The sequence below is a fragment of the Anomaloglossus baeobatrachus genome, unplaced genomic scaffold (assembly GCF_048569485.1).
Source record: "Anomaloglossus baeobatrachus isolate aAnoBae1 unplaced genomic scaffold, aAnoBae1.hap1 Scaffold_2884, whole genome shotgun sequence".
Classification (NCBI taxonomy): Eukaryota; Metazoa; Chordata; class Amphibia; order Anura; family Aromobatidae; genus Anomaloglossus; species Anomaloglossus baeobatrachus.
The window spans coordinates 102,412-127,327 of NW_027442341.1; the positions used below are offsets into that span (position 1 = coordinate 102,412).

Here is a 24,916-nt window from a genome sequence, read left to right on the forward strand (position 1 = left end):
GCCCACCCTCCCACCCAAAGAACAACTTCTTCTGCGCAGCTTGTTTTCTAGGCAGCAGCGCTATTGTGATGTCATCGGGGGGCATTGTGACAAGCCGCCAGTGTTCCGTCTCTTCATGTTGTGCACTGTTCAAACCGAAAATACATCAACAGGCAGGCTACAGAAAAGCTTACTAACAAAGGTTAGAGAGGGGCTTTCTCAGAGGGCTTTTTACAGTTTGTCTATTCCCAATTAGCCGGTTTAGTATACTTAATGAAAGTACTAATTCTTTCATAGGCCGCCCATTCTTAGTATTTGACGTTCAGGTAACAACAGGTAACTTTATTTGGAGTGGAAGCAGAGAGATAACACCAGATGCCAATTGTAGATCCTCTCACACCTGTGGTCACTGCAGCATCTGACTCCACTTTGTCCAAAAGGGATCTATTCCATTCAATTACACATGATCTAGATTAGACTGACAACAAGATACTGCACGGGACATAGCAGAGTTGGTGAAGTTGAGTGGTGATGAGTTTGCTATTTGGATGAATAAAGCAAGTAAAAAGTGTGTTAGATAAAAATTCATTTCAATTCGCTAATCGGGCTAATATGAATCAGGTGAATCGAGTTCTGCTTTTGGAAACTGGGTTAAGAAGGGGTGCACCGTTCCTGGAGGTACTGCAATACCAGGTCAATGCGTGGAGTGGACAGAGCAAGCTCTTTTTCCATCTCCCTGTTCTAAAAATCCATTTAATATATGGTCCCCAGATAGGGGACGTATCAGATATTAAACTGATAAGAACAGATACTACACTTGATCTTAGCCAAAAGGCCGAGAAGCGATAACTAGAATTGGTTTGGGCCTCGAGTGGCACCCTGGCCTATGCCGGACACATCTTAGGGAGAGAGAGCGAGAGGGAGACAAACCCACGCCTACACAAGACATTTTGTCACCCAAGCCAACCCTTGAAAAGGCTGCTTTGCAGAGCAAAAACAAGAAGAATGGTGCGTTTTGCAGCCGCCGCCCACTGCAATGAATCTGAATAACTCCTCCTTTAGGGCGCAAGCAACTCCCCTCCCCCTTGCAGTCTTTCCAATTCACGATACAAAAAGACGGACAGGACAGGTTGCCTGACTTTCCGTCACTGCCACCCTTTGCCATCCTTACCCGTAGAAAGCCCTTTCATCATCCCCAAACCCTAATCTTTTCCCTTTCCTTCCCAGCCCCCAAACCCTGCCCTCTGTACCTTTCTCACCACCCGCTTCCCTTCTCCTGTCATCCCCCTACCACCCGGGAAAAAAAGAGATTGCCCCCTCCTTCCACTAGCCCACCCTCCCACCCAAAGAACAACTTCTTCTGCGCAGCTTGTTTTCTAGGCAGCAGCGCTATTGTGATGTCATCGGGGGGCATTGTGACAAGCCGCCAGTGTTCCGTCTCTTCATGTTGTGCACTGTTCAAACCGAAAATACATCAACAGGCAGGCTACAGAAAAGCTTACTAACAAAGGTTAGAGAGGGGCTTTCTCAGAGGGCTTTTTACAGTTTGTCTATTCCCAATTAGCCGGTTTAGTATACTTAATGAAAGTACTAATTCTTTCATAGGCCGCCCATTCTTAGTATTTGACGTTCAGGTAACAACAGGTAACTTTATTTGGAGTGGAAGCAGAGAGATAACACCAGATGCCAATTGTAGATCCTCTCACACCTGTGGTCACTGCAGCATCTGACTCCACTTTGTCCAAAAGGGATCTATTCCATTCAATTACACATGATCTAGATTAGACTGACAACAAGATACTGCACGGGACATAGCAGAGTTGGTGAAGTTGAGTGGTGATGAGTTTGCTATTTGGATGAATAAAGCAAGTAAAAAGTGTGTTAGATAAAAATTCATTTCAATTCGCTAATCGGGCTAATATGAATCAGGTGAATCGAGTTCTGCTTTTGGAAACTGGGTTAAGAAGGGGTGCACCGTTCCTGGAGGTACTGCAATACCAGGTCAATGCGTGGAGTGGACAGAGCAAGCTCTTTTTCCATCTCCCTGTTCTAAAAATCCATTTAATATATGGTCCCCAGATAGGGGACGTATCAGATATTAAACTGATAAGAACAGATTTTTTTTTTTTTTTTTTTTTTTTTTGAAGGATGAGTTTGAAAATAACAAAGTGACCGCCTCTCGTTGCCCAGGTAACTGTCCGTCACAAGAGGGCTATGACATCCTACGACGCACACTCCCCCAAGGCCAGCAGTTGTGCAATACCCTGGCACCTTTCAGCACCAACCAAGGTAGTACCCTCCCAAACTACACTTGATCTTAGCCAAAAGGCCGAGAAGCGATAACCAGAATTGGTTTGGGCCTCGAGTGGCACCCTGGCCTATGCCGGACACATCTTAGGGAGAGAGAGCGAGAGGGAGACAAACCCACGCCTACACAAGACATTTTGTCACCCAAGCCAACCCTTGAAAAGGCTGCTTTGCAGAGCAAAAACAAGAAGAATGGTGCGTTTTGCAGCCGCCGCCCACTGCAATGAATCTGAATAACTCCTCCTTTAGGGCGCAAGCAACTCCCCTCCCCCTTGCAGTCTTTCCAATTCACGATACAAAAAGACGGACAGGACAGGTTGCCTGACTTTCCGTCACTGCCACCCTTTGCCATCCTTACCCGTAGAAAGCCCTTTCATCATCCCCAAACCCTAATCTTTTCCCTTTCCTTCCCAGCCCCCAAACCCTGCCCTCTGTACCTTTCTCACCACCCGCTTCCCTTCTCCTGTCATCCCCCTACCACCCGGGAAAAAAAGAGATTGCCCCCTCCTTCCACTAGCCCACCCTCCCACCCAAAGAACAACTTCTTCTGCGCAGCTTGTTTTCTAGGCAGCAGCGCTATTGTGATGTCATCGGGGGGCATTGTGACAAGCCGCCAGTGTTCCGTCTCTTCATGTTGTGCACTGTTCAAACCGAAAATACATCAACAGGCAGGCTACAGAAAAGCTTACTAACAAAGGTTAGAGAGGGGCTTTCTCAGAGGGCTTTTTACAGTTTGTCTATTCCCAATTAGCCGGTTTAGTATACTTAATGAAAGTACTAATTCTTTCATAGGCCGCCCATTCTTAGTATTTGACGTTCAGGTAACAACAGGTAACTTTATTTGGAGTGGAAGCAGAGAGATAACACCAGATGCCAATTGTAGATCCTCTCACACCTGTGGTCACTGCAGCATCTGACTCCACTTTGTCCAAAAGGGATCTATTCCATTCAATTACACATGATCTAGATTAGACTGACAACAAGATACTGCACGGGACATAGCAGAGTTGGTGAAGTTGAGTGGTGATGAGTTTGCTATTTGGATGAATAAAGCAAGTAAAAAGTGTGTTAGATAAAAATTCATTTCAATTCGCTAATCGGGCTAATATGAATCAGGTGAATCGAGTTCTGCTTTTGGAAACTGGGTTAAGAAGGGGTGCACCGTTCCTGGAGGTACTGCAATACCAGGTCAATGCGTGGAGTGGACAGAGCAAGCTCTTTTTCCATCTCCCTGTTCTAAAAATCCATTTAATATATGGTCCCCAGATAGGGGACGTATCAGATATTAAACTGATAAGAACAGATACTACACTTGATCTTAGCCAAAAGGCCGAGAAGCGATAACCAGAATTGGTTTGGGCCTCGAGTGGCACCCTGGCCTATGCCGGACACATCTTAGGGAGAGAGAGCGAGAGGGAGACAAACCCACGCCTACACAAGACATTTTGTCACCCAAGCCAACCCTTGAAAAGGCTGCTTTGCAGAGCAAAAACAAGAAGAATGGTGCGTTTTGCAGCCGCCGCCCACTGCAATGAATCTGAATAACTCCTCCTTTAGGGCGCAAGCAACTCCCCTCCCCCTTGCAGTCTTTCCAATTCACGATACAAAAAGACGGACAGGACAGGTTGCCTGACTTTCCGTCACTGCCACCCTTTGCCATCCTTACCCGTAGAAAGCCCTTTCATCATCCCCAAACCCTAATCTTTTCCCTTTCCTTCCCAGCCCCCAAACCCTGCCCTCTGTACCTTTCTCACCACCCGCTTCCCTTCTCCTGTCATCCCCCTACCACCCGGGAAAAAAAGAGATTGCCCCCTCCTTCCACTAGCCCACCCTCCCACCCAAAGAACAACTTCTTCTGCGCAGCTTGTTTTCTAGGCAGCAGCGCTATTGTGATGTCATCGGGGGGCATTGTGACAAGCCGCCAGTGTTCCGTCTCTTCATGTTGTGCACTGTTCAAACCGAAAATACATCAACAGGCAGGCTACAGAAAAGCTTACTAACAAAGGTTAGAGAGGGGCTTTCTCAGAGGGCTTTTTACAGTTTGTCTATTCCCAATTAGCCGGTTTAGTATACTTAATGAAAGTACTAATTCTTTCATAGGCCGCCCATTCTTAGTATTTGACGTTCAGGTAACAACAGGTAACTTTATTTGGAGTGGAAGCAGAGAGATAACACCAGATGCCAATTGTAGATCCTCTCACACCTGTGGTCACTGCAGCATCTGACTCCACTTTGTCCAAAAGGGATCTATTCCATTCAATTACACATGATCTAGATTAGACTGACAACAAGATACTGCACGGGACATAGCAGAGTTGGTGAAGTTGAGTGGTGATGAGTTTGCTATTTGGATGAATAAAGCAAGTAAAAAGTGTGTTAGATAAAAATTCATTTCAATTCGCTAATCGGGCTAATATGAATCAGGTGAATCGAGTTCTGCTTTTGGAAACTGGGTTAAGAAGGGGTGCACCGTTCCTGGAGGTACTGCAATACCAGGTCAATGCGTGGAGTGGACAGAGCAAGCTCTTTTTCCATCTCCCTGTTCTAAAAATCCATTTAATATATGGTCCCCAGATAGGGGACGTATCAGATATTAAACTGATAAGAACAGATACTACACTTGATCTTAGCCAAAAGGCCGAGAAGCGATAACCAGAATTGGTTTGGGCCTCGAGTGGCACCCTGGCCTATGCCGGACACATCTTAGGGAGAGAGAGCGAGAGGGAGACAAACCCACGCCTACACAAGACATTTTGTCACCCAAGCCAACCCTTGAAAAGGCTGCTTTGCAGAGCAAAAACAAGAAGAATGGTGCGTTTTGCAGCCGCCGCCCACTGCAATGATTCTGAATAACTCCTCCTTTAGGGCGCAAGCAACTCCCCTCCCCCTTGCAGTCTTTCCAATTCACGATACAAAAAGACGGACAGGACAGGTTGCCTGACTTTCCGTCACTGCCACCCTTTGCCATCCTTACCCGTAGAAAGCCCTTTCATCATCCCCAAACCCTAATCTTTTCCCTTTCCTTCCCAGCCCCCAAACCCTGCCCTCTGTACCTTTCTCACCACCCGCTTCCCTTCTCCTGTCATCCCCCTACCACCCGGGAAAAAAAGAGATTGCCCCCTCCTTCCACTAGCCCACCCTCCCACCCAAAGAACAACTTCTTCTGCGCAGCTTGTTTTCTAGGCAGCAGCGCTATTGTGATGTCATCGGGGGGCATTGTGACAAGCCGCCAGTGTTCCGTCTCTTCATGTTGTGCACTGTTCAAACCGAAAATACATCAACAGGCAGGCTACAGAAAAGCTTACTAACAAAGGTTAGAGAGGGGCTTTCTCAGAGGGCTTTTTACAGTTTGTCTATTCCCAATTAGCCGGTTTAGTATACTTAATGAAAGTACTAATTCTTTCATAGGCCGCCCATTCTTAGTATTTGACGTTCAGGTAACAACAGGTAACTTTATTTGGAGTGGAAGCAGAGAGATAACACCAGATGCCAATTGTAGATCCTCTCACACCTGTGGTCACTGCAGCATCTGACTCCACTTTGTCCAAAAGGGATCTATTCCATTCAATTACACATGATCTAGATTAGACTGACAACAAGATACTGCACGGGACATAGCAGAGTTGGTGAAGTTGAGTGGTGATGAGTTTGCTATTTGGATGAATAAAGCAAGTAAAAAGTGTGTTAGATAAAAATTCATTTCAATTCGCTAATCGGGCTAATATGAATCAGGTGAATCGAGTTCTGCTTTTGGAAACTGGGTTAAGAAGGGGTGCACCGTTCCTGGAGGTACTGCAATACCAGGTCAATGCGTGGAGTGGACAGAGCAAGCTCTTTTTCCATCTCCCTGTTCTAAAAATCCATTTAATATATGGTCCCCAGATAGGGGACGTATCAGATATTAAACTGATAAGAACAGATACTACACTTGATCTTAGCCAAAAGGCCGAGAAGCGATAACCAGAATTGGTTTGGGCCTCGAGTGGCACCCTGGCCTATGCCGGACACATCTTAGGGAGAGAGAGCGAGAGGGAGACAAACCCACGCCTACACAAGACATTTTGTCACCCAAGCCAACCCTTGAAAAGGCTGCTTTGCAGAGCAAAAACAAGAAGAATGGTGCGTTTTGCAGCCGCCGCCCACTGCAATGAATCTGAATAACTCCTCCTTTAGGGCGCAAGCAACTCCCCTCCCCCTTGCAGTCTTTCCAATTCACGATACAAAAAGACGGACAGGACAGGTTGCCTGACTTTCCGTCACTGCCACCCTTTGCCATCCTTACCCGTAGAAAGCCCTTTCATCATCCCCAAACCCTAATCTTTTCCCTTTCCTTCCCAGCCCCCAAACCCTGCCCTCTGTACCTTTCTCACCACCCGCTTCCCTTCTCCTGTCATCCCCCTACCACCCGGGAAAAAAAGAGATTGCCCCCTCCTTCCACTAGCCCACCCTCCCACCCAAAGAACAACTTCTTCTGCGCAGCTTGTTTTCTAGGCAGCAGCGCTATTGTGATGTCATCGGGGGGCATTGTGACAAGCCGCCAGTGTTCCGTCTCTTCATGTTGTGCACTGTTCAAACCGAAAATACATCAACAGGCAGGCTACAGAAAAGCTTACTAACAAAGGTTAGAGAGGGGCTTTCTCAGAGGGCTTTTTACAGTTTGTCTATTCCCAATTAGCCGGTTTAGTATACTTAATGAAAGTACTAATTCTTTCATAGGCCGCCCATTCTTAGTATTTGACGTTCAGGTAACAACAGGTAACTTTATTTGGAGTGGAAGCAGAGAGATAACACCAGATGCCAATTGTAGATCCTCTCACACCTGTGGTCACTGCAGCATCTGACTCCACTTTGTCCAAAAGGGATCTATTCCATTCAATTACACATGATCTAGATTAGACTGACAACAAGATACTGCACGGGACATAGCAGAGTTGGTGAAGTTGAGTGGTGATGAGTTTGCTATTTGGATGAATAAAGCAAGTAAAAAGTGTGTTAGATAAAAATTCATTTCAATTCGCTAATCGGGCTAATATGAATCAGGTGAATCGAGTTCTGCTTTTGGAAACTGGGTTAAGAAGGGGTGCACCGTTCCTGGAGGTACTGCAATACCAGGTCAATGCGTGGAGTGGACAGAGCAAGCTCTTTTTCCATCTCCCTGTTCTAAAAATCCATTTAATATATGGTCCCCAGATAGGGGACGTATCAGATATTAAACTGATAAGAACAGATTGATTTAATGAAGCTTTCCAAAGCACCGCAAAAATGCATGACCGAAGTCACACCAAAAACAGTGCAAAGGCTAGGATTCGTGTGGACCCCTCCGTGAGAAGAGGATCCCCAAAAATCAACCCCGTCCCTCCGAGCCAGAAGGCCACAGCGAGGGTCAGGGATCTTCGGTGCTCCCCCAAGCCGAAGCCTGGTTGAGCCTTGTTGTTGCTCCCAGCGTCCACCGAGGCATCTTACCCAAGTGGAGTAGGGAGCTACTAGTCGTTGGTTTCGCAGCCGAGACTGCCCGGACCGTCAACCGGTGTTGGTTTCTCAGCCCAAGGCTGACCGGACCTCCAACCGGGTGTTGGTTTCTCAGCCAAGGCTGACCGGACCTCCAACCGGGTGTTGGTTTCTCAGCCCAAGGCTAACCGGACCTCCAACCGGGTGTTGGTTTCTCAGCCAAAGCTGACCCGGACCTCCAACCGGGTGTTGGTTTCTCAGCCCAAAGCTGACCGGACCTCCGACCGGGATTATAAAAATTTCCCTTCTTAGCCAGAAGGCCGGGATAGGGCAATATGCTTGGAAAGTATGAATAGGCAAGGTGCGGAGTGCGACAGAGTCTGAGGCTTACCAGGGTCCCAACCTAGCAAGTTCAGACTCCCTCCAGGGTGTCCATTCCTGGGGCACATTGCACCATAACCCCCACACTTACTCAGTCTAATAGCCTCGATCCTGGTAGGGCCATGGTTTCCTCTAGATGGATATACTATCCTCCCAAAGTACTAACAAGCGCAACCTTCCAGTGTGCATTGCATCATTGTACTAAGGTGGCCGGAGCCTTAAACCACCTTTTCGAACGATACTACACTTGATCTTAGCCAAAAGGCCGAGAAGCGATAACCAGAATTGGTTTGGGCCTCGAGTGGCACCCTGGCCTATGCCGGACACATCTTAGGGAGAGAGAGCGAGAGGGAGACAAACCCACGCCTACACAAGACATTTTGTCACCCAAGCCAACCCTTGAAAAGGCTGCTTTGCAGAGCAAAAACAAGAAGAATGGTGCGTTTTGCAGCCGCCGCCCACTGCAATGAATCTGAATAACTCCTCCTTTAGGGCGCAAGCAACTCCCCTCCCCCTTGCAGTCTTTCCAATTCACGATACAAAAAGACGGACAGGACAGGTTGCCTGACTTTCCGTCACTGCCACCCTTTGCCATCCTTACCCGTAGAAAGCCCTTTCATCATCCCCAAACCCTAATCTTTTCCCTTTCCTTCCCAGCCCCCAAACCCTGCCCTCTGTACCTTTCTCACCACCCGCTTCCCTTCTCCTGTCATCCCCCTACCACCCGGGAAAAAAAGAGATTGCCCCCTCCTTCCACTAGCCCACCCTCCCACCCAAAGAACAACTTCTTCTGCGCAGCTTGTTTTCTAGGCAGCAGCGCTATTGTGATGTCATCGGGGGGCATTGTGACAAGCCGCCAGTGTTCCGTCTCTTCATGTTGTGCACTGTTCAAACCGAAAATACATCAACAGGCAGGCTACAGAAAAGCTTACTAACAAAGGTTAGAGAGGGGCTTTCTCAGAGGGCTTTTTACAGTTTGTCTATTCCCAATTAGCCGGTTTAGTATACTTAATGAAAGTACTAATTCTTTCATAGGCCGCCCATTCTTAGTATTTGACGTTCAGGTAACAACAGGTAACTTTATTTGGAGTGGAAGCAGAGAGATAACACCAGATGCCAATTGTAGATCCTCTCACACCTGTGGTCACTGCAGCATCTGACTCCACTTTGTCCAAAAGGGATCTATTCCATTCAATTACACATGATCTAGATTAGACTGACAACAAGATACTGCACGGGACATAGCAGAGTTGGTGAAGTTGAGTGGTGATGAGTTTGCTATTTGGATGAATAAAGCAAGTAAAAAGTGTGTTAGATAAAAATTCATTTCAATTCGCTAATCGGGCTAATATGAATCAGGTGAATCGAGTTCTGCTTTTGGAAACTGGGTTAAGAAGGGGTGCACCGTTCCTGGAGGTACTGCAATACCAGGTCAATGCGTGGAGTGGACAGAGCAAGCTCTTTTTCCATCTCCCTGTTCTAAAAATCCATTTAATATATGGTCCCCAGATAGGGGACGTATCAGATATTAAACTGATAAGAACAGATACTACACTTGATCTTAGCCAAAAGGCCGAGAAGCGATAACCAGAATTGGTTTGGGCCTCGAGTGGCACCCTGGCCTATGCCGGACACATCTTAGGGAGAGAGAGCGAGAGGGAGACAAACCCACGCCTACACAAGACATTTTGTCACCCAAGCCAACCCTTGAAAAGGCTGCTTTGCAGAGCAAAAACAAGAAGAATGGTGCGTTTTGCAGCCGCCGCCCACTGCAATGAATCTGAATAACTCCTCCTTTAGGGCGCAAGCAACTCCCCTCCCCCTTGCAGTCTTTCCAATTCACGATACAAAAAGACGGACAGGACAGGTTGCCTGACTTTCCGTCACTGCCACCCTTTGCCATCCTTACCCGTAGAAAGCCCTTTCATCATCCCCAAACCCTAATCTTTTCCCTTTCCTTCCCAGCCCCCAAACCCTGCCCTCTGTACCTTTCTCACCACCCGCTTCCCTTCTCCTGTCATCCCCCTACCACCCGGGAAAAAAAGAGATTGCCCCCTCCTTCCACTAGCCCACCCTCCCACCCAAAGAACAACTTCTTCTGCGCAGCTTGTTTTCTAGGCAGCAGCGCTATTGTGATGTCATCGGGGGGCATTGTGACAAGCCGCCAGTGTTCCGTCTCTTCATGTTGTGCACTGTTCAAACCGAAAATACATCAACAGGCAGGCTACAGAAAAGCTTACTAACAAAGGTTAGAGAGGGGCTTTCTCAGAGGGCTTTTTACAGTTTGTCTATTCCCAATTAGCCGGTTTAGTATACTTAATGAAAGTACTAATTCTTTCATAGGCCGCCCATTCTTAGTATTTGACGTTCAGGTAACAACAGGTAACTTTATTTGGAGTGGAAGCAGAGAGATAACACCAGATGCCAATTGTAGATCCTCTCACATCTGTGGTCACTGCAGCATCTGACTCCACTTTGTCCAAAAGGGATCTATTCCATTCAATTACACATGATCTAGATTAGACTGACAACAAGATACTGCACGGGACATAGCAGAGTTGGTGAAGTTGAGTGGTGATGAGTTTGCTATTTGGATGAATAAAGCAAGTAAAAAGTGTGTTAGATAAAAATTCATTTCAATTCGCTAATCGGGCTAATATGAATCAGGTGAATCGAGTTCTGCTTTTGGAAACTGGGTTAAGAAGGGGTGCACCGTTCCTGGAGGTACTGCAATACCAGGTCAATGCGTGGAGTGGACAGAGCAAGCTCTTTTTCCATCTCCCTGTTCTAAAAATCCATTTAATATATGGTCCCCAGATAGGGGACGTATCAGATATTAAACTGATAAGAACAGTTACTACACTTGATCTTAGCCAAAAGGCCGAGAAGCGATAACCAGAATTGGTTTGGGCCTCGAGTGGCACCCTGGCCTATGCCGGACACATCTTAGGGAGAGAGAGCGAGAGGGAGACAAACCCACGCCTACACAAGACATTTTGTCACCCAAGCCAACCCTTGAAAAGGCTGCTTTGCAGAGCAAAAACAAGAAGAATGGTGCGTTTTGCAGCCGCCGCCCACTGCAATGAATCTGAATAACTCCTCCTTTAGGGCGCAAGCAACTCCCCTCCCCCTTGCAGTCTTTCCAATTCACGATACAAAAAGACGGACAGGACAGGTTGCCTGACTTTCCGTCACTGCCACCCTTTGCCATCCTTACCCGTAGAAAGCCCTTTCATCATCCCCAAACCCTAATCTTTTCCCTTTCCTTCCCAGCCCCCAAACCCTGCCCTCTGTACCTTTCTCACCACCCGCTTCCCTTCTCCTGTCATCCCCCTACCACCCGGGAAAAAAAGAGATTGCCCCCTCCTTCCACTAGCCCACCCTCCCACCCAAAGAACAACTTCTTCTGCGGAGCTTGTTTTCTAGGCAGCAGCGCTATTGTGATGTCATCGGGGGGCATTGTGACAAGCCGCCAGTGTTCCGTCTCTTCATGTTGTGCACTGTTCAAACCGAAAATACATCAACAGGCAGGCTACAGAAAAGCTTACTAACAAAGGTTAGAGAGGGGCTTTCTCAGAGGGCTTTTTACAGTTTGTCTATTCCCAATTAGCCGGTTTAGTATACTTAATGAAAGTACTAATTCTTTCATAGGCCGCCCATTCTTAGTATTTGACGTTCAGGTAACAACAGGTAACTTTATTTGGAGTGGAAGCAGAGAGATAACACCAGATGCCAGTTGTAGATCCTCTCACACCTGTGGTCACTGCAGCATCTGACTCCACTTTGTCCAAAAGGGATCTATTCCATTCAATTACACATGATCTAGATTAGACTGACAACAAGATACTGCACGGGACATAGCAGAGTTGGTGAAGTTGAGTGGTGATGAGTTTGCTATTTGGATGAATAAAGCAAGTAAAAAGTGTGTTAGATAAAAATTCATTTCAATTCGCTAATCGGGCTAATATGAATCAGGTGAATCGAGTTCTGCTTTTGGAAACTGGGTTAAGAAGGGGTGCACCGTTCCTGGAGGTACTGCAATACCAGGTCAATGCGTGGAGTGGACAGAGCAAGCTCTTTTTCCATCTCCCTGTTCTAAAAATCCATTTAATATATGGTCCCCAGATAGGGGACGTATCAGATATTAAACTGATAAGAACAGATACTACACTTGATCTTAGCCAAAAGGCCGAGAAGCGATAACCAGAATTGGTTTGGGCCTCGAGTGGCACCCTGGCCTATGCCGGACACATCTTAGGGAGAGAGAGCGAGAGGGAGACAAACCCACGCCTACACAAGACATTTTGTCACCCAAGCCAACCCTTGAAAAGGCTGCTTTGCAGAGCAAAAACAAGAAGAATGGTGCGTTTTGCAGCCGCCGCCCACTGCAATGAATCTGAATAACTCCTCCTTTAGGGCGCAAGCAACTCCCCTCCCCCTTGCAGTCTTTCCAATTCACGATACAAAAAGACGGACAGGACAGGTTGCCTGACTTTCCGTCACTGCCACCCTTTGCCATCCTTACCCGTAGAAAGCCCTTTCATCATCCCCAAACCCTAATCTTTTCCCTTTCCTTCCCAGCCCCCAAACCCTGCCCTCTGTACCTTTCTCACCACCCGCTTCCCTTCTCCTGTCATCCCCCTACCACCCGGGAAAAAAAGAGATTGCCCCCTCCTTCCACTAGCCCACCCTCCCACCCAAAGAACAACTTCTTCTGCGCAGCTTGTTTTCTAGGCAGCAGCGCTATTGTGATGTCATCGGGGGGCATTGTGACAAGCCGCCAGTGTTCCGTCTCTTCATGTTGTGCACTGTTCAAACCGAAAATACATCAACAGGCAGGCTACAGAAAAGCTTACTAACAAAGGTTAGAGAGGGGCTTTCTCAGAGGGCTTTTTACAGTTTGTCTATTCCCAATTAGCCGGTTTAGTATACTTAATGAAAGTACTAATTCTTTCATAGGCCGCCCATTCTTAGTATTTGACGTTCAGGTAACAACAGGTAACTTTATTTGGAGTGGAAGCAGAGAGATAACACCAGATGCCAATTGTAGATCCTCTCACACCTGTGGTCACTGCAGCATCTGACTCCACTTTGTCCAAAAGGGATCTATTCCATTCAATTACACATGATCTAGATTAGACTGACAACAAGATACTGCACGGGACATAGCAGAGTTGGTGAAGTTGAGTGGTGATGAGTTTGCTATTTGGATGAATAAAGCAAGTAAAAAGTGTGTTAGATAAAAATTCATTTCAATTCGCTAATCGGGCTAATATGAATCAGGTGAATCGAGTTCTGCTTTTGGAAACTGGGTTAAGAAGGGGTGCACCGTTCCTGGAGGTACTGCAATACCAGGTCAATGCGTGGAGTGGACAGAGCAAGCTCTTTTTCCATCTCCCTGTTCTAAAAATCCATTTAATATATGGTCCCCAGATAGGGGACGTATCAGATATTAAACTGATAAGAACAGATACTACACTTGATCTTAGCCAAAAGGCCGAGAAGCGATAACCAGAATTGGTTTGGGCCTCGAGTGGCACCCTGGCCTATGCCGGACACATCTTAGGGAGAGAGAGCGAGAGGGAGACAAACCCACGCCTACACAAGACATTTTGTCACCCAAGCCAACCCTTGAAAAGGCTGCTTTGCAGAGCAAAAACAAGAAGAATGGTGCGTTTTGCAGCCGCCGCCCACTGCAATGAATCTGAATAACTCCTCCTTTAGGGCGCAAGCAACTCCCCTCCCCCTTGCAGTCTTTCCAATTCACGATACAAAAAGACGGACAGGACAGGTTGCCTGACTTTCCGTCACTGCCACCCTTTGCCATCCTTACCCGTAGAAAGCCCTTTCATCATCCCCAAACCCTAATCTTTTCCCTTTCCTTCCCAGCCCCCAAACCCTGCCCTCTGTACCTTTCTCACCACCCGCTTCCCTTCTCCTGTCATCCCCCTACCACCCGGGAAAAAAAGAGATTGCCCCCTCCTTCCACTAGCCCACCCTCCCACCCAAAGAACAACTTCTTCTGCGCAGCTTGTTTTCTAGGCAGCAGCGCTATTGTGATGTCATCGGGGGGCATTGTGACAAGCCGCCAGTGTTCCGTCTCTTCATGTTGTGCACTGTTCAAACCGAAAATACATCAACAGGCAGGCTACAGAAAAGCTTACTAACAAAGGTTAGAGAGGGGCTTTCTCAGAGGGCTTTTTACAGTTTGTCTATTCCCAATTAGCCGGTTTAGTATACTTAATGAAAGTACTAATTCTTTCATAGGCCGCCCATTCTTAGTATTTGACGTTCAGGTAACAACAGGTAACTTTATTTGGAGTGGAAGCAGAGAGATAACACCAGATGCCAATTGTAGATCCTCTCACACCTGTGGTCACTGCAGCATCTGACTCCACTTTGTCCAAAAGGGATCTATTCCATTCAATTACACATGATCTAGATTAGACTGACAACAAGATACTGCACGGGACATAGCAGAGTTGGTGAAGTTGAGTGGTGATGAGTTTGCTATTTGGATGAATAAAGCAAGTAAAAAGTGTGTTAGATAAAAATTCATTTCAATTCGCTAATCGGGCTAATATGAATCAGGTGAATCGAGTTCTGCTTTTGGAAACTGGGTTAAGAAGGGGTGCACCGTTCCTGGAGGTACTGCAATACCAGGTCAATGCGTGGAGTGGACAGAGCAAGCTCTTTTTCCATCTCCCTGTTCTAAAAATCCATTTAATATATGGTCCCCAGATAGGGGACGTATCAGATATTAAACTGATAAGAACAGATACTACACTTGATCTTAGCCAAAAGGCCGAGAAGCGATAACCAGAATTGGTTTGGGCCTCGAGTGGCACCCTGGCCTATGCCGGACACATCTTAGGGAGAGAGAGCGAGAGGGAGACAAACCCACGCCTACACAAGACATTTTGTCACCCAAGCCAACCCTTGAAAAGGCTGCTTTGCAGAGCAAAAACAAGAAGAATGGTGCGTTTTGCAGCCGCCGCCCACTGCAATGAATCTGAATAACTCCTCCTTTAGGGCGCAAGCAACTCCCCTCCCCCTTGCAGTCTTTCCAATTCACGATACAAAAAGACAGACAGGACAGGTTGCCTGACTTTCCGTCACTGCCACCCTTTGCCATCCTTACCCGTAGAAAGCCCTTTCATCATCCCCAAACCCTAATCTTTTCCCTTTCCTTCCCAGCCCCCAAACCCTGCCCTCTGTACCTTTCTCACCACCCGCTTCCCTTCTCCTGTCATCCCCCTACCACCCGGGAAAAAAAGAGATTGCCCCCTCCTTCCACTAGCCCACCCTCCCACCCAAAGAACAACTTCTTCTGCGCAGCTTGTTTTCTAGGCAGCAGCGCTATTGTGATGTCATCGGGGGGCATTGTGACAAGCCGCCAGTGTTCCGTCTCTTCATGTTGTGCACTGTTCAAACCGAAAATACATCAACAGGCAGGCTACAGAAAAGCTTACTAACAAAGGTTAGAGAGGGGCTTTCTCAGAGGGCTTTTTACAGTTTGTCTATTCCCAATTAGCCGGTTTAGTATACTTAATGAAAGTACTAATTCTTTCATAGGCCGCCCATTCTTAGTATTTGACGTTCAGGTAACAACAGGTAACTTTATTTGGAGTGGAAGCAGAGAGATAACACCAGATGCCAATTGTAGATCCTCTCACACCTGTGGTCACTGCAGCATCTGACTCCACTTTGTCCAAAAGGGATCTATTCCATTCAATTACACATGATCTAGATTAGACTGACAACAAGATACTGCACGGGACATAGCAGAGTTGGTGAAGTTGAGTGGTGATGAGTTTGCTATTTGGATGAATAAAGCAAGTAAAAAGTGTGTTAGATAAAAATTCATTTCAATTTGCTAATCGGGCTAATATGAATCAGGTGAATCGAGTTCTGCTTTTGGAAACTGGGTTAAGAAGGGGTGCACCGTTCCTGGAGGTACTGCAATACCAGGTCAATGCGTGGAGTGGACAGAGCAAGCTCTTTTTCCATCTCCCTGTTCTAAAAATCCATTTAATATATGGTCCCCAGATAGGGGACGTATCAGATATTAAACTGATAAGAACAGATACTACACTTGATCTTAGCCAAAAGGCCGAGAAGCGATAACCAGAATTGGTTTGGGCCTCGAGTGGCACCCTGGCCTATGCCGGACACATCTTAGGGAGAGAGAGCGAGAGGGAGACAAACCCACGCCTACACAAGACATTTTGTCACCCAAGCCAACCCTTGAAAAGGCTGCTTTGCAGAGCAAAAACAAGAAGAATGGTGCGTTTTGCAGCCGCCGCCCACTGCAATGAATCTGAATAACTCCTCCTTTAGGGCGCAAGCAACTCCCCTCCCCCTTGCAGTCTTTCCAATTCACGATACAAAAAGACGGACAGGACAGGTTGCCTGACTTTCCGTCACTGCCACCCTTTGCCATCCTTACCCGTAGAAAGCCCTTTCATCATCCCCAAACCCTAATCTTTTCCCTTTCCTTCCCAGCCCCCAAACCCTGCCCTCTGTACCTTTCTCACCACCCGCTTCCCTTCTCCTGTCATCCCCCTACCACCCGGGAAAAAAAGAGATTGCCCCCTCCTTCCACTAGCCCACCCTCCCACCCAAAGAACAACTTCTTCTGCGCAGCTTGTTTTCTAGGCAGCAGCGCTATTGTGATGTCATCGGGGGGCATTGTGACAAGCCGCCAGTGTTCCGTCTCTTCATGTTGTGCACTGTTCAAACCGAAAATACATCAACAGGCAGGCTACAGAAAAGCTTACTAACAAAGGTTAGAGAGGGGCTTTCTCAGAGGGCTTTTTACAGTTTGTCTATTCCCAATTAGCCGGTTTAGTATACTTAATGAAAGTACTAATTCTTTCATAGGCCGCCCATTCTTAGTATTTGACGTTCAGGTAACAACAGGTAACTTTATTTGGAGTGGAAGCAGAGAGATAACACCAGATGCCAATTGTAGATCCTCTCACACCTGTGGTCACTGCAGCATCTGACTCCACTTTGTCCAAAAGGGATCTATTCCATTCAATTACACATGATCTAGATTAGACTGACAACAAGATACTGCACGGGACATAGCAGAGTTGGTGAAGTTGAGTGGTGATGAGTTTGCTATTTGGATGAATAAAGCAAGTAAAAAGTGTGTTAGATAAAAATTCATTTCAATTCGCTAATCGGGCTAATATGAATCAGGTGAATCGAGTTCTGCTTTTGGAAACTGGGTTAAGAAGGGGTGCACCGTTCCTGGAGGTACTGCAATACCAGGTCAATGCGTGGAGTGGACAGAGCAAGCTCTTTTTCCATCTCCCTGTTCTAAAAATCCATTTAATATATGGTCCCCAGATAGGGGACGTATCAGATATTAAACTGATAAGAACAGATACTACACTTGATCTTAGCCAAAAGGCCGAGAAGCGATAACCAGAATTGGTTTGGGCCTCGAGTGGCACCCTGGCCTATGCCGGACACATCTTAGGGAGAGAGAGCGAGAGGGAGACAAACCCACGCCTACACAAGACATTTTGTCACCCAAGCCAACCCTTGAAAAGGCTGCTTTGCAGAGCAAAAACAAGAAGAATGGTGCGTTTTGCAGCCGCCGCCCACTGCAATGAATCTGAATAACTCCTCCTTTAGGGCGCAAGCAACTCCCCTCCCCCTTGCAGTCTTTCCAATTCACGATACAAAAAGACGGACAGGACAGGTTGCCTGACTTTCCGTCACTGCCACCCTTTGCCATCCTTACCCGTAGAAAGCCCTTTCATCATCCCCAAACCCTAATCTTTTCCCTTTCCTTCCCAGCCCCCAAACCCTGCCCTCTGTACCTTTCTCACCACCCGCTTCCCTTCTCCTGTCATCCCCCTACCACCCGGGAAAAAAAGAGATTGCCCCCTCCTTCCACTAGCCCACCCTCCCACCCAAAGAACAACTTCTTCTGCGCAGCTTGTTTTCTAGGCAGCAGCGCTATTGTGATGTCATCGGGGGGCATTGTGACAAGCCGCCAGTGTTCCGTCTCTTCATGTTGTGCACTGTTCAAACCGAAAATACATCAACAGGCAGGCTACAGAAAAGCTTACTAACAAAGGTTAGAGAGGGGCTTTCTCAGAGGGCTTTTTACAGTTTGTCTATTCCCAATTAGCCGGTTTAGTATACTTAATGAAAGTACTAATTCTTTCATAGGCCGCCCATTCTTAGTATTTGACGTTCAGGTAACAACAGGTAACTTTATTTGGAGTGGAAGCAGAGAGATAACACCAGATGCCAATTGTAGATCCTCTCACACCTGTGGTCACTGCAGCATCTGACTCCACTTTGTCCAAAAGGGATCTATTCCATTCAATTACACATGATCTAGATTAGACTGACAACAAGATACTGCACGGGACATAGCAGAGTTGGTGAAGTTGAGTGGTGATGAGTTTGCTATTTGGATGAATAAAGCAAGTAAAAAGTGTGTTAGATAAAAATTCATTTCAATTCGCTAATCGGGCTAATATGAATCAGGTGAATCGAGTTCTGCTTTTGGAAACTGGGTTAAGAAGGGGTGCACCGTTCCTGGAGGTACTGCAATACCAGGTCAATGCGTGGAGTGGACAGAGCAAGCTCTTTTTCCATCTCCCTGTTCTAAAAATCCATTTAATATATGGTCCCCAGATAGGGGACGTATCAGATATTAAACTGATAAGAACAGATACTACACTTGATCTTAGCCAAAAGGCCGAGAAGCGATAACCAGAATTGGTTTGGGCCTCGAGTGGCACCCTGGCCTATGCCGGACACATCTTAGGGAGAGAGAGCGAGAGGGAGACAAACCCACGCCTACACAAGACATTTTGTCACCCAAGCCAACCCTTGAAAAGGCTGCTTTGCAGAGCAAAAACAAGAAGAATGGTGCGTTTTGCAGCCGCCGCCCACTGCAATGAATCTGAATAACTCCTCCTTTAGGGCGCAAGCAACTCCCCTCCCCCTTGCAGTCTTTCCAATTCACGATACAAAAAGACGGACAGGACAGGTTGCCTGACTTTCCGTCACTGCCACCCTTTGCCATCCTTACCCGTAGAAAGCCCTTTCATCATCCCCAAACCCTAATCTTTTCCCTTTCCTTCCCAGCCCCCAAACCCTGCCCTCTGTACCTTTCTCACCACCCGCTTCCCTTCTCCTGTCATCCCCCTACCACCCGGGAAAAAAAGAGATTGCCCCCTCCTTCCACTAGCCCACCCTCCCACCCAAAGAACAACTTCTTCTGCGCAGCTTGTTTTCTAGGCAGCAGCGCTATTGTGATGTCATCGGGGGGCATTGTGACAAGCCGCCAGTGTTCCGTCTCTTCATGTTGTGCACTGTTCAAACCGAAAATACATCAACAGGCAGGCTACAGAAAAGCTTACTAACAAAGGTTAGAGAGGGGCTTTCTCAGAGGGCTTTTTACAGTTTGTCTATTCCCAATTAGCCGGTTTAGTATACTTAATGAAAGTACTAATTCTTTCATAGGCCGCCCATTCTTAGTATTTGACGTTCAGGTAACAACAGGTAACTTTATTTGGAGTGGAAGCAGAGAGATAACACCAGATGCCAATTGTAGATCCTCTCACACCTGTGGTCACTGCAGCATCTGACTCCACTTTGTCCAAAAGGGATCTATTCCATTCAATTACACATGATCTAGATTAGACTGACAACAAGATACTGCACGGGACATAGCAGAGTTGGTGAAGTTGAGTGGTGATGAGTTTGCTATTTGGATGAATAAAGCAAGTAAAAAGTGTGTTAGATAAAAATTCATTTCAATTCGCTAATCGGGCTAATATGAATCAGGTGAATCGAGTTCTGCTTTTGGAAACTGGGTTAAGAAGGGGTGCACCGTTCCTGGAGGTACTGCAATACCAGGTCAATGCGTGGAGTGGACAGAGCAAGCTCTTTTTCCATCTCCCTGTTCTAAAAATCCATTTAATATATGGTCCCCAGATAGGGGACGTATCAGATATTAAACTGATAAGAACAGATACTACACTTGATCTTAGCCAAAAGGCCGAGAAGCGATAACCAGAATTGGTTTGGGCCTCGAGTGGCACCCTGGCCTATGCCGGACACATCTTAGGGAGAGAGAGCGAGAGGGAGACAAACCCACGCCTACACAAGACATTTTGTCACCCAAGCCAACCCTTGAAAAGGCTGCTTTGCAGAGCAAAAACAAGAAGAATGGTGCGTTTTGCAGCCGCCGCCCACTGCAATGAATCTGAATAACTCCTCCTTTAGGGCGCAAGCAACTCCCCTCCCCCTTGCAGTCTTTCCAATTCACGATACAAAAAGACGGACAGGACAGGTTGCCTGACTTTCCGTCACTGCCACCCTTTGCCATCCTTACCCGTAGAAAGCCCTTTCATCATCCCCAAACCCTAATCTTTTCCCTTTCCTTCCCAGCCCCCAAACCCTGCCCTCTGTACCTTTCTCACCACCCGCTTCCCTTCTCCTGTCATCCCCCTACCACCCGGGAAAAAAAGAGATTGCCCCCTCCTTCCACTAGCCCACCCTCCCACCCAAAGAACAACTTCTTCTGCGCAGCTTGTTTTCTAGGCAGCAGCGCTATTGTGATGTCATCGGGGGGCATTGTGACAAGCCGCCAGTGTTCCGTCTCTTCATGTTGTGCACTGTTCAAACCGAAAATACATCAACAGGCAGGCTACAGAAAAGCTTACTAACAAAGGTTAGAGAGGGGCTTTCTCAGAGGGCTTTTTACAGTTTGTCTATTCCCAATTAGCCGGTTTAGTATACTTAATGAAAGTACTAATTCTTTCATAGGCCGCCCATTCTTAGTATTTGACGTTCAGGTAACAACAGGTAACTTTATTTGGAGTGGAAGCAGAGAGATAACACCAGATGCCAATTGTAGATCCTCTCACACCTGTGGTCACTGCAGCATCTGACTCCACTTTGTCCAAAAGGGATCTATTCCATTCAATTACACATGATCTAGATTAGACTGACAACAAGATACTGCACGGGACATAGCAGAGTTGGTGAAGTTGAGTGGTGATGAGTTTGCTATTTGGATGAATAAAGCAAGTAAAAAGTGTGTTAGATAAAAATTCATTTCAATTCGCTAATCGGGCTAATATGAATCAGGTGAATCGAGTTCTGCTTTTGGAAACTGGGTTAAGAAGGGGTGCACCGTTCCTGGAGGTACTGCAATACCAGGTCAATGCGTGGAGTGGACAGAGCAAGCTCTTTTTCCATCTCCCTGTTCTAAAAATCCATTTAATATATGGTCCCCAGATAGGGGACGTATCAGATATTAAACTGATAAGAACAGATACTACACTTGATCTTAGCCAAAAGGCCGAGAAGCGATAACCAGAATTGGTTTGGGCCTCGAGTGGCACCCTGGCCTATGCCGGACACATCTTAGGGAGAGAGAGCGAGAGGGAGACAAACCCACGCCTACACAAGACATTTTGTCACCCAAGCCAACCCTTGAAAAGGCTGCTTTGCAGAGCAAAAACAAGAAGAATGGTGCGTTTTGCAGCCGCCGCCCACTGCAATGAATCTGAATAACTCCTCCTTTAGGGCGCAAGCAACTCCCCTCCCCCTTGCAGTCTTTCCAATTCACGATACAAAAAGACGGACAGGACAGGTTGCCTGACTTTCCGTCACTGCCACCCTTTGCCATCCTTACCCGTAGAAAGCCCTTTCATCATCCCCAAACCCTAATCTTTTCCCTTTCCTTCCCAGCCCCCAAACCCTGCCCTCTGTACCTTTCTCACCACCCGCTTCCCTTCTCCTGTCATCCCCCTACCACCCGGGAAAAAAAGAGATTGCCCCCTCCTTCCACTAGCCCACCCTCCCACCCAAAGAACAACTTCTTCTGCGCAGCTTGTTTTCTAGGCAGCAGCGCTATTGTGATGTCATCGGGGGGCATTGTGACAAGCCGCCAGTGTTCCGTCTCTTCATGTTGTGCACTGTTCAAACCGAAAATACATCAACAGGCAGACTACAGAAAAGCTTACTAACAAAGGTTAGAGAGGGGCTTTCTCAGAGGGCTTTTTACAGTTTGTCTATTCCCAATTAGCCGGTTTAGTATACTTAATGAAAGTACTAATTCTTTCATAGGCCGCCCATTCTTAGTATTTGACGTTCAGGTAACAACAGGTAACTTTATTTGGAGTGGAAGCAGAGAGATAACACCAGATGCCAATTGTAGATCCTCTCACACCTGTGGTCACTGCAGCATCTGACTCCACTTTGTCCAAAAGGGATCTATTCCATTCAATTACACATGATCTAGATTAGACTGACAACAAGATACTGCACGGGACATAGCAGAGTTGGTGAAGTTGAGTGGTGATGAGTTTGCTATTTGGATGAATAAAGCAAGTAAAAAGTGTGTTAGATAAAAATTCATTTCAATTCGCTAATCGGGCTAATATGAATCAGGTGAATCGAGTTCTGCTTTTGGAAACTGGGTTAAGAAGGGGTGCACCGTTCCTGGAGGTACTGCAATACCAGGTCAATGCGTGGAGTGGACAGAGCAAGCTCTTTTTCCATCTCCCTGTTCTAAAAATCCATTTAATATATGGTCCCCAGATAGGGGACGTATCAGATATTAAACTGATAAGAACAGATACTACACTTGATCTTAGCCAAAAGGCCGAGAAGCGATAACCAGAATTGGTTTGGGCCTCGAGTGGCACCCTGGCCTATGCCGGACACATCTTAGGGAGAGAGAGCGAGAGGGAGACAAACCCACGCCTACACAAGACATTTTGTCACCCAAGCCAACCCTTGAAAAGGCTGCTTTGCAGAGCAAAAACAAGAAGAATGGTGCGTTTTGCAGCCGCCGCCCACTGCAATGAATCTGAATAACTCCTCCTTTAGGGCGCAAGCAACTCCCCTCCCCCTTGCAGTCTTTCCAATTCACGATACAAAAAGACGGACAGGACAGGTTGCCTGACTTTCCGTCACTGCCACCCTTTGCCATCCTTACCCGTAGAAAGCCCTTTCATCATCCCCAAACCCTAATCTTTTCCCTTTCCTTCCCAGCCCCCAAACCCTGCCCTCTGTACCTTTCTCACCACCCGCTTCCCTTCTCCTGTCATCCCCCTACCACCCGGGAAAAAAAGAGATTGCCCCCTCCTTCCACTAGCCCACCCTCCCACCCAAAGAACAACTTCTTCTGCGCAGCTTGTTTTCTAGGCAGCAGCGCTATTGTGATGTCATCGGGGGGCATTGTGACAAGCCGCCAGTGTTCCGTCTCTTCATGTTGTGCACTGTTCAAACCGAAAATACATCAACAGGCAGGCTACAGAAAAGCTTACTAACAAAGGTTAGAGAGGGGCTTTCTCAGAGGGCTTTTTACAGTTTGTCTATTCCCAATTAGCCGGTTTAGTATACTTAATGAAAGTACTAATTCTTTCATAGGCCGCCCATTCTTAGTATTTGACGTTCAGGTAACAACAGGTAACTTTATTTGGAGTGGAAGCAGAGAGATAACACCAGATGCCAATTGTAGATCCTCTCACACCTGTGGTCACTGCAGCATCTGACTCCACTTTGTCCAAAAGGGATCTATTCCATTCAATTACACATGATCTAGATTAGACTGACAACAAGATACTGCACGGGACATAGCAGAGTTGGTGAAGTTGAGTGGTGATGAGTTTGCTATTTGGATGAATAAAGCAAGTAAAAAGTGTGTTAGATAAAAATTCATTTCAATTCGCTAATCGGGCTAATATGAATCAGGTGAATCGAGTTCTGCTTTTGGAAACTGGGTTAAGAAGGGGTGCACCGTTCCTGGAGGTACTGCAATACCAGGTCAATGCGTGGAGTGGACAGAGCAAGCTCTTTTTCCATCTCCCTGTTCTAAAAATCCATTTAATATATGGTCCCCAGATAGGGGACGTATCAGATATTAAACTGATAAGAACAGATACTACACTTGATCTTAGCCAAAAGGCCGAGAAGCGATAACCAGAATTGGTTTGGGCCTCGAGTGGCACCCTGGCCTATGCCGGACACATCTTAGGGAGAGAGAGCGAGAGGGAGACAAACCCACGCCTACACAAGACATTTTGTCACCCAAGCCAACCCTTGAAAAGGCTGCTTTGCAGAGCAAAAACAAGAAGAATGGTGCGTTTTGCAGCCGCCGCCCACTGCAATGAATCTGAATAACTCCTCCTTTAGGGCGCAAGCAACTCCCCTCCCCCTTGCAGTCTTTCCAATTCACGATACAAAAAGACGGACAGGACAGGTTGCCTGACTTTCCGTCACTGCCACCCTTTGCCATCCTTACCCGTAGAAAGCCCTTTCATCATCCCCAAACCCTAATCTTTTCCCTTTCCTTCCCAGCCCCCAAACCCTGCCCTCTGTACCTTTCTCACCACCCGCTTCCCTTCTCCTGTCATCCCCCTACCACCCGGGAAAAAAAGAGATTGCCCCCTCCTTCCACTAGCCCACCCTCCCACCCAAAGAACAACTTCTTCTGCGCAGCTTGTTTTCTAGGCAGCAGCGCTATTGTGATGTCATCGGGGGGCATTGTGACAAGCCGCCAGTGTTCCGTCTCTTCATGTTGTGCACTGTTCAAACCGAAAATACATCAACAGGCAGGCTACAGAAAAGCTTACTAACAAAGGTTAGAGAGGGGCTTTCTCAGAGGGCTTTTTACAGTTTGTCTATTCCCAATTAGCCGGTTTAGTATACTTAATGAAAGTACTAATTCTTTCATAGGCCGCCCATTCTTAGTATTTGACGTTCAGGTAACAACAGGTAACTTTATTTGGAGTGGAAGCAGAGAGAT

General features: G+C 46.9%; 18 non-coding genes and 1 pseudogene across 18 annotated transcripts; all 19 read right to left on the minus strand.

Annotated features, from left to right (window-relative positions):
• Positions 1–635: 635 nt before the first annotated feature.
• On the minus strand, positions 636–826 carry LOC142266571 (U2 spliceosomal RNA). Its single transcript, XR_012732634.1, has one exon. It is a non-coding gene; the product is annotated as a U2 spliceosomal RNA (small nuclear RNA).
• Positions 827–1,943: 1,117 nt separating this feature from the next.
• Positions 1,944–2,143, minus strand: LOC142266616 (U2 spliceosomal RNA). Its single transcript, XR_012732672.1, has one exon. It is a non-coding gene; the product is annotated as a U2 spliceosomal RNA (small nuclear RNA).
• A 1,294-nt stretch (positions 2,144–3,437) lies between these two features.
• LOC142266572 (U2 spliceosomal RNA) lies at positions 3,438–3,628 on the minus strand. Its single transcript, XR_012732635.1, has one exon. It is a non-coding gene; the product is annotated as a U2 spliceosomal RNA (small nuclear RNA).
• A 1,117-nt stretch (positions 3,629–4,745) lies between these two features.
• On the minus strand, positions 4,746–4,936 carry LOC142266573 (U2 spliceosomal RNA). The gene has a single exon (XR_012732636.1). It is a non-coding gene; the product is annotated as a U2 spliceosomal RNA (small nuclear RNA).
• A 1,117-nt stretch (positions 4,937–6,053) lies between these two features.
• Positions 6,054–6,244, minus strand: LOC142266574 (U2 spliceosomal RNA). The gene has a single exon (XR_012732637.1). It is a non-coding gene; the product is annotated as a U2 spliceosomal RNA (small nuclear RNA).
• A 1,117-nt stretch (positions 6,245–7,361) lies between these two features.
• LOC142266612 (U2 spliceosomal RNA) lies at positions 7,362–7,554 on the minus strand. Its single transcript, XR_012732668.1, has one exon. It is a non-coding gene; the product is annotated as a U2 spliceosomal RNA (small nuclear RNA).
• A 696-nt stretch (positions 7,555–8,250) lies between these two features.
• Positions 8,251–8,392, minus strand: LOC142266625 (U2 spliceosomal RNA; annotated as a pseudogene).
• A 1,117-nt stretch (positions 8,393–9,509) lies between these two features.
• LOC142266575 (U2 spliceosomal RNA) lies at positions 9,510–9,700 on the minus strand. Its single transcript, XR_012732638.1, has one exon. It is a non-coding gene; the product is annotated as a U2 spliceosomal RNA (small nuclear RNA).
• A 1,117-nt stretch (positions 9,701–10,817) lies between these two features.
• On the minus strand, positions 10,818–11,008 carry LOC142266596 (U2 spliceosomal RNA). The gene has a single exon (XR_012732656.1). It is a non-coding gene; the product is annotated as a U2 spliceosomal RNA (small nuclear RNA).
• A 1,117-nt stretch (positions 11,009–12,125) lies between these two features.
• LOC142266578 (U2 spliceosomal RNA) lies at positions 12,126–12,316 on the minus strand. The gene has a single exon (XR_012732640.1). It is a non-coding gene; the product is annotated as a U2 spliceosomal RNA (small nuclear RNA).
• Positions 12,317–13,433: 1,117 nt separating this feature from the next.
• Positions 13,434–13,624, minus strand: LOC142266579 (U2 spliceosomal RNA). Its single transcript, XR_012732641.1, has one exon. It is a non-coding gene; the product is annotated as a U2 spliceosomal RNA (small nuclear RNA).
• Positions 13,625–14,741: 1,117 nt separating this feature from the next.
• Positions 14,742–14,932, minus strand: LOC142266580 (U2 spliceosomal RNA). Its single transcript, XR_012732642.1, has one exon. It is a non-coding gene; the product is annotated as a U2 spliceosomal RNA (small nuclear RNA).
• Positions 14,933–16,049: 1,117 nt separating this feature from the next.
• On the minus strand, positions 16,050–16,240 carry LOC142266581 (U2 spliceosomal RNA). Its single transcript, XR_012732643.1, has one exon. It is a non-coding gene; the product is annotated as a U2 spliceosomal RNA (small nuclear RNA).
• Positions 16,241–17,357: 1,117 nt separating this feature from the next.
• Positions 17,358–17,548, minus strand: LOC142266582 (U2 spliceosomal RNA). Its single transcript, XR_012732644.1, has one exon. It is a non-coding gene; the product is annotated as a U2 spliceosomal RNA (small nuclear RNA).
• A 1,117-nt stretch (positions 17,549–18,665) lies between these two features.
• Positions 18,666–18,856, minus strand: LOC142266583 (U2 spliceosomal RNA). The gene has a single exon (XR_012732645.1). It is a non-coding gene; the product is annotated as a U2 spliceosomal RNA (small nuclear RNA).
• Positions 18,857–19,973: 1,117 nt separating this feature from the next.
• On the minus strand, positions 19,974–20,164 carry LOC142266584 (U2 spliceosomal RNA). The gene has a single exon (XR_012732646.1). It is a non-coding gene; the product is annotated as a U2 spliceosomal RNA (small nuclear RNA).
• Positions 20,165–21,281: 1,117 nt separating this feature from the next.
• Positions 21,282–21,472, minus strand: LOC142266585 (U2 spliceosomal RNA). Its single transcript, XR_012732647.1, has one exon. It is a non-coding gene; the product is annotated as a U2 spliceosomal RNA (small nuclear RNA).
• Positions 21,473–22,589: 1,117 nt separating this feature from the next.
• On the minus strand, positions 22,590–22,780 carry LOC142266586 (U2 spliceosomal RNA). Its single transcript, XR_012732648.1, has one exon. It is a non-coding gene; the product is annotated as a U2 spliceosomal RNA (small nuclear RNA).
• Positions 22,781–23,897: 1,117 nt separating this feature from the next.
• On the minus strand, positions 23,898–24,088 carry LOC142266588 (U2 spliceosomal RNA). Its single transcript, XR_012732649.1, has one exon. It is a non-coding gene; the product is annotated as a U2 spliceosomal RNA (small nuclear RNA).
• Positions 24,089–24,916: the final 828 nt, after the last annotated feature.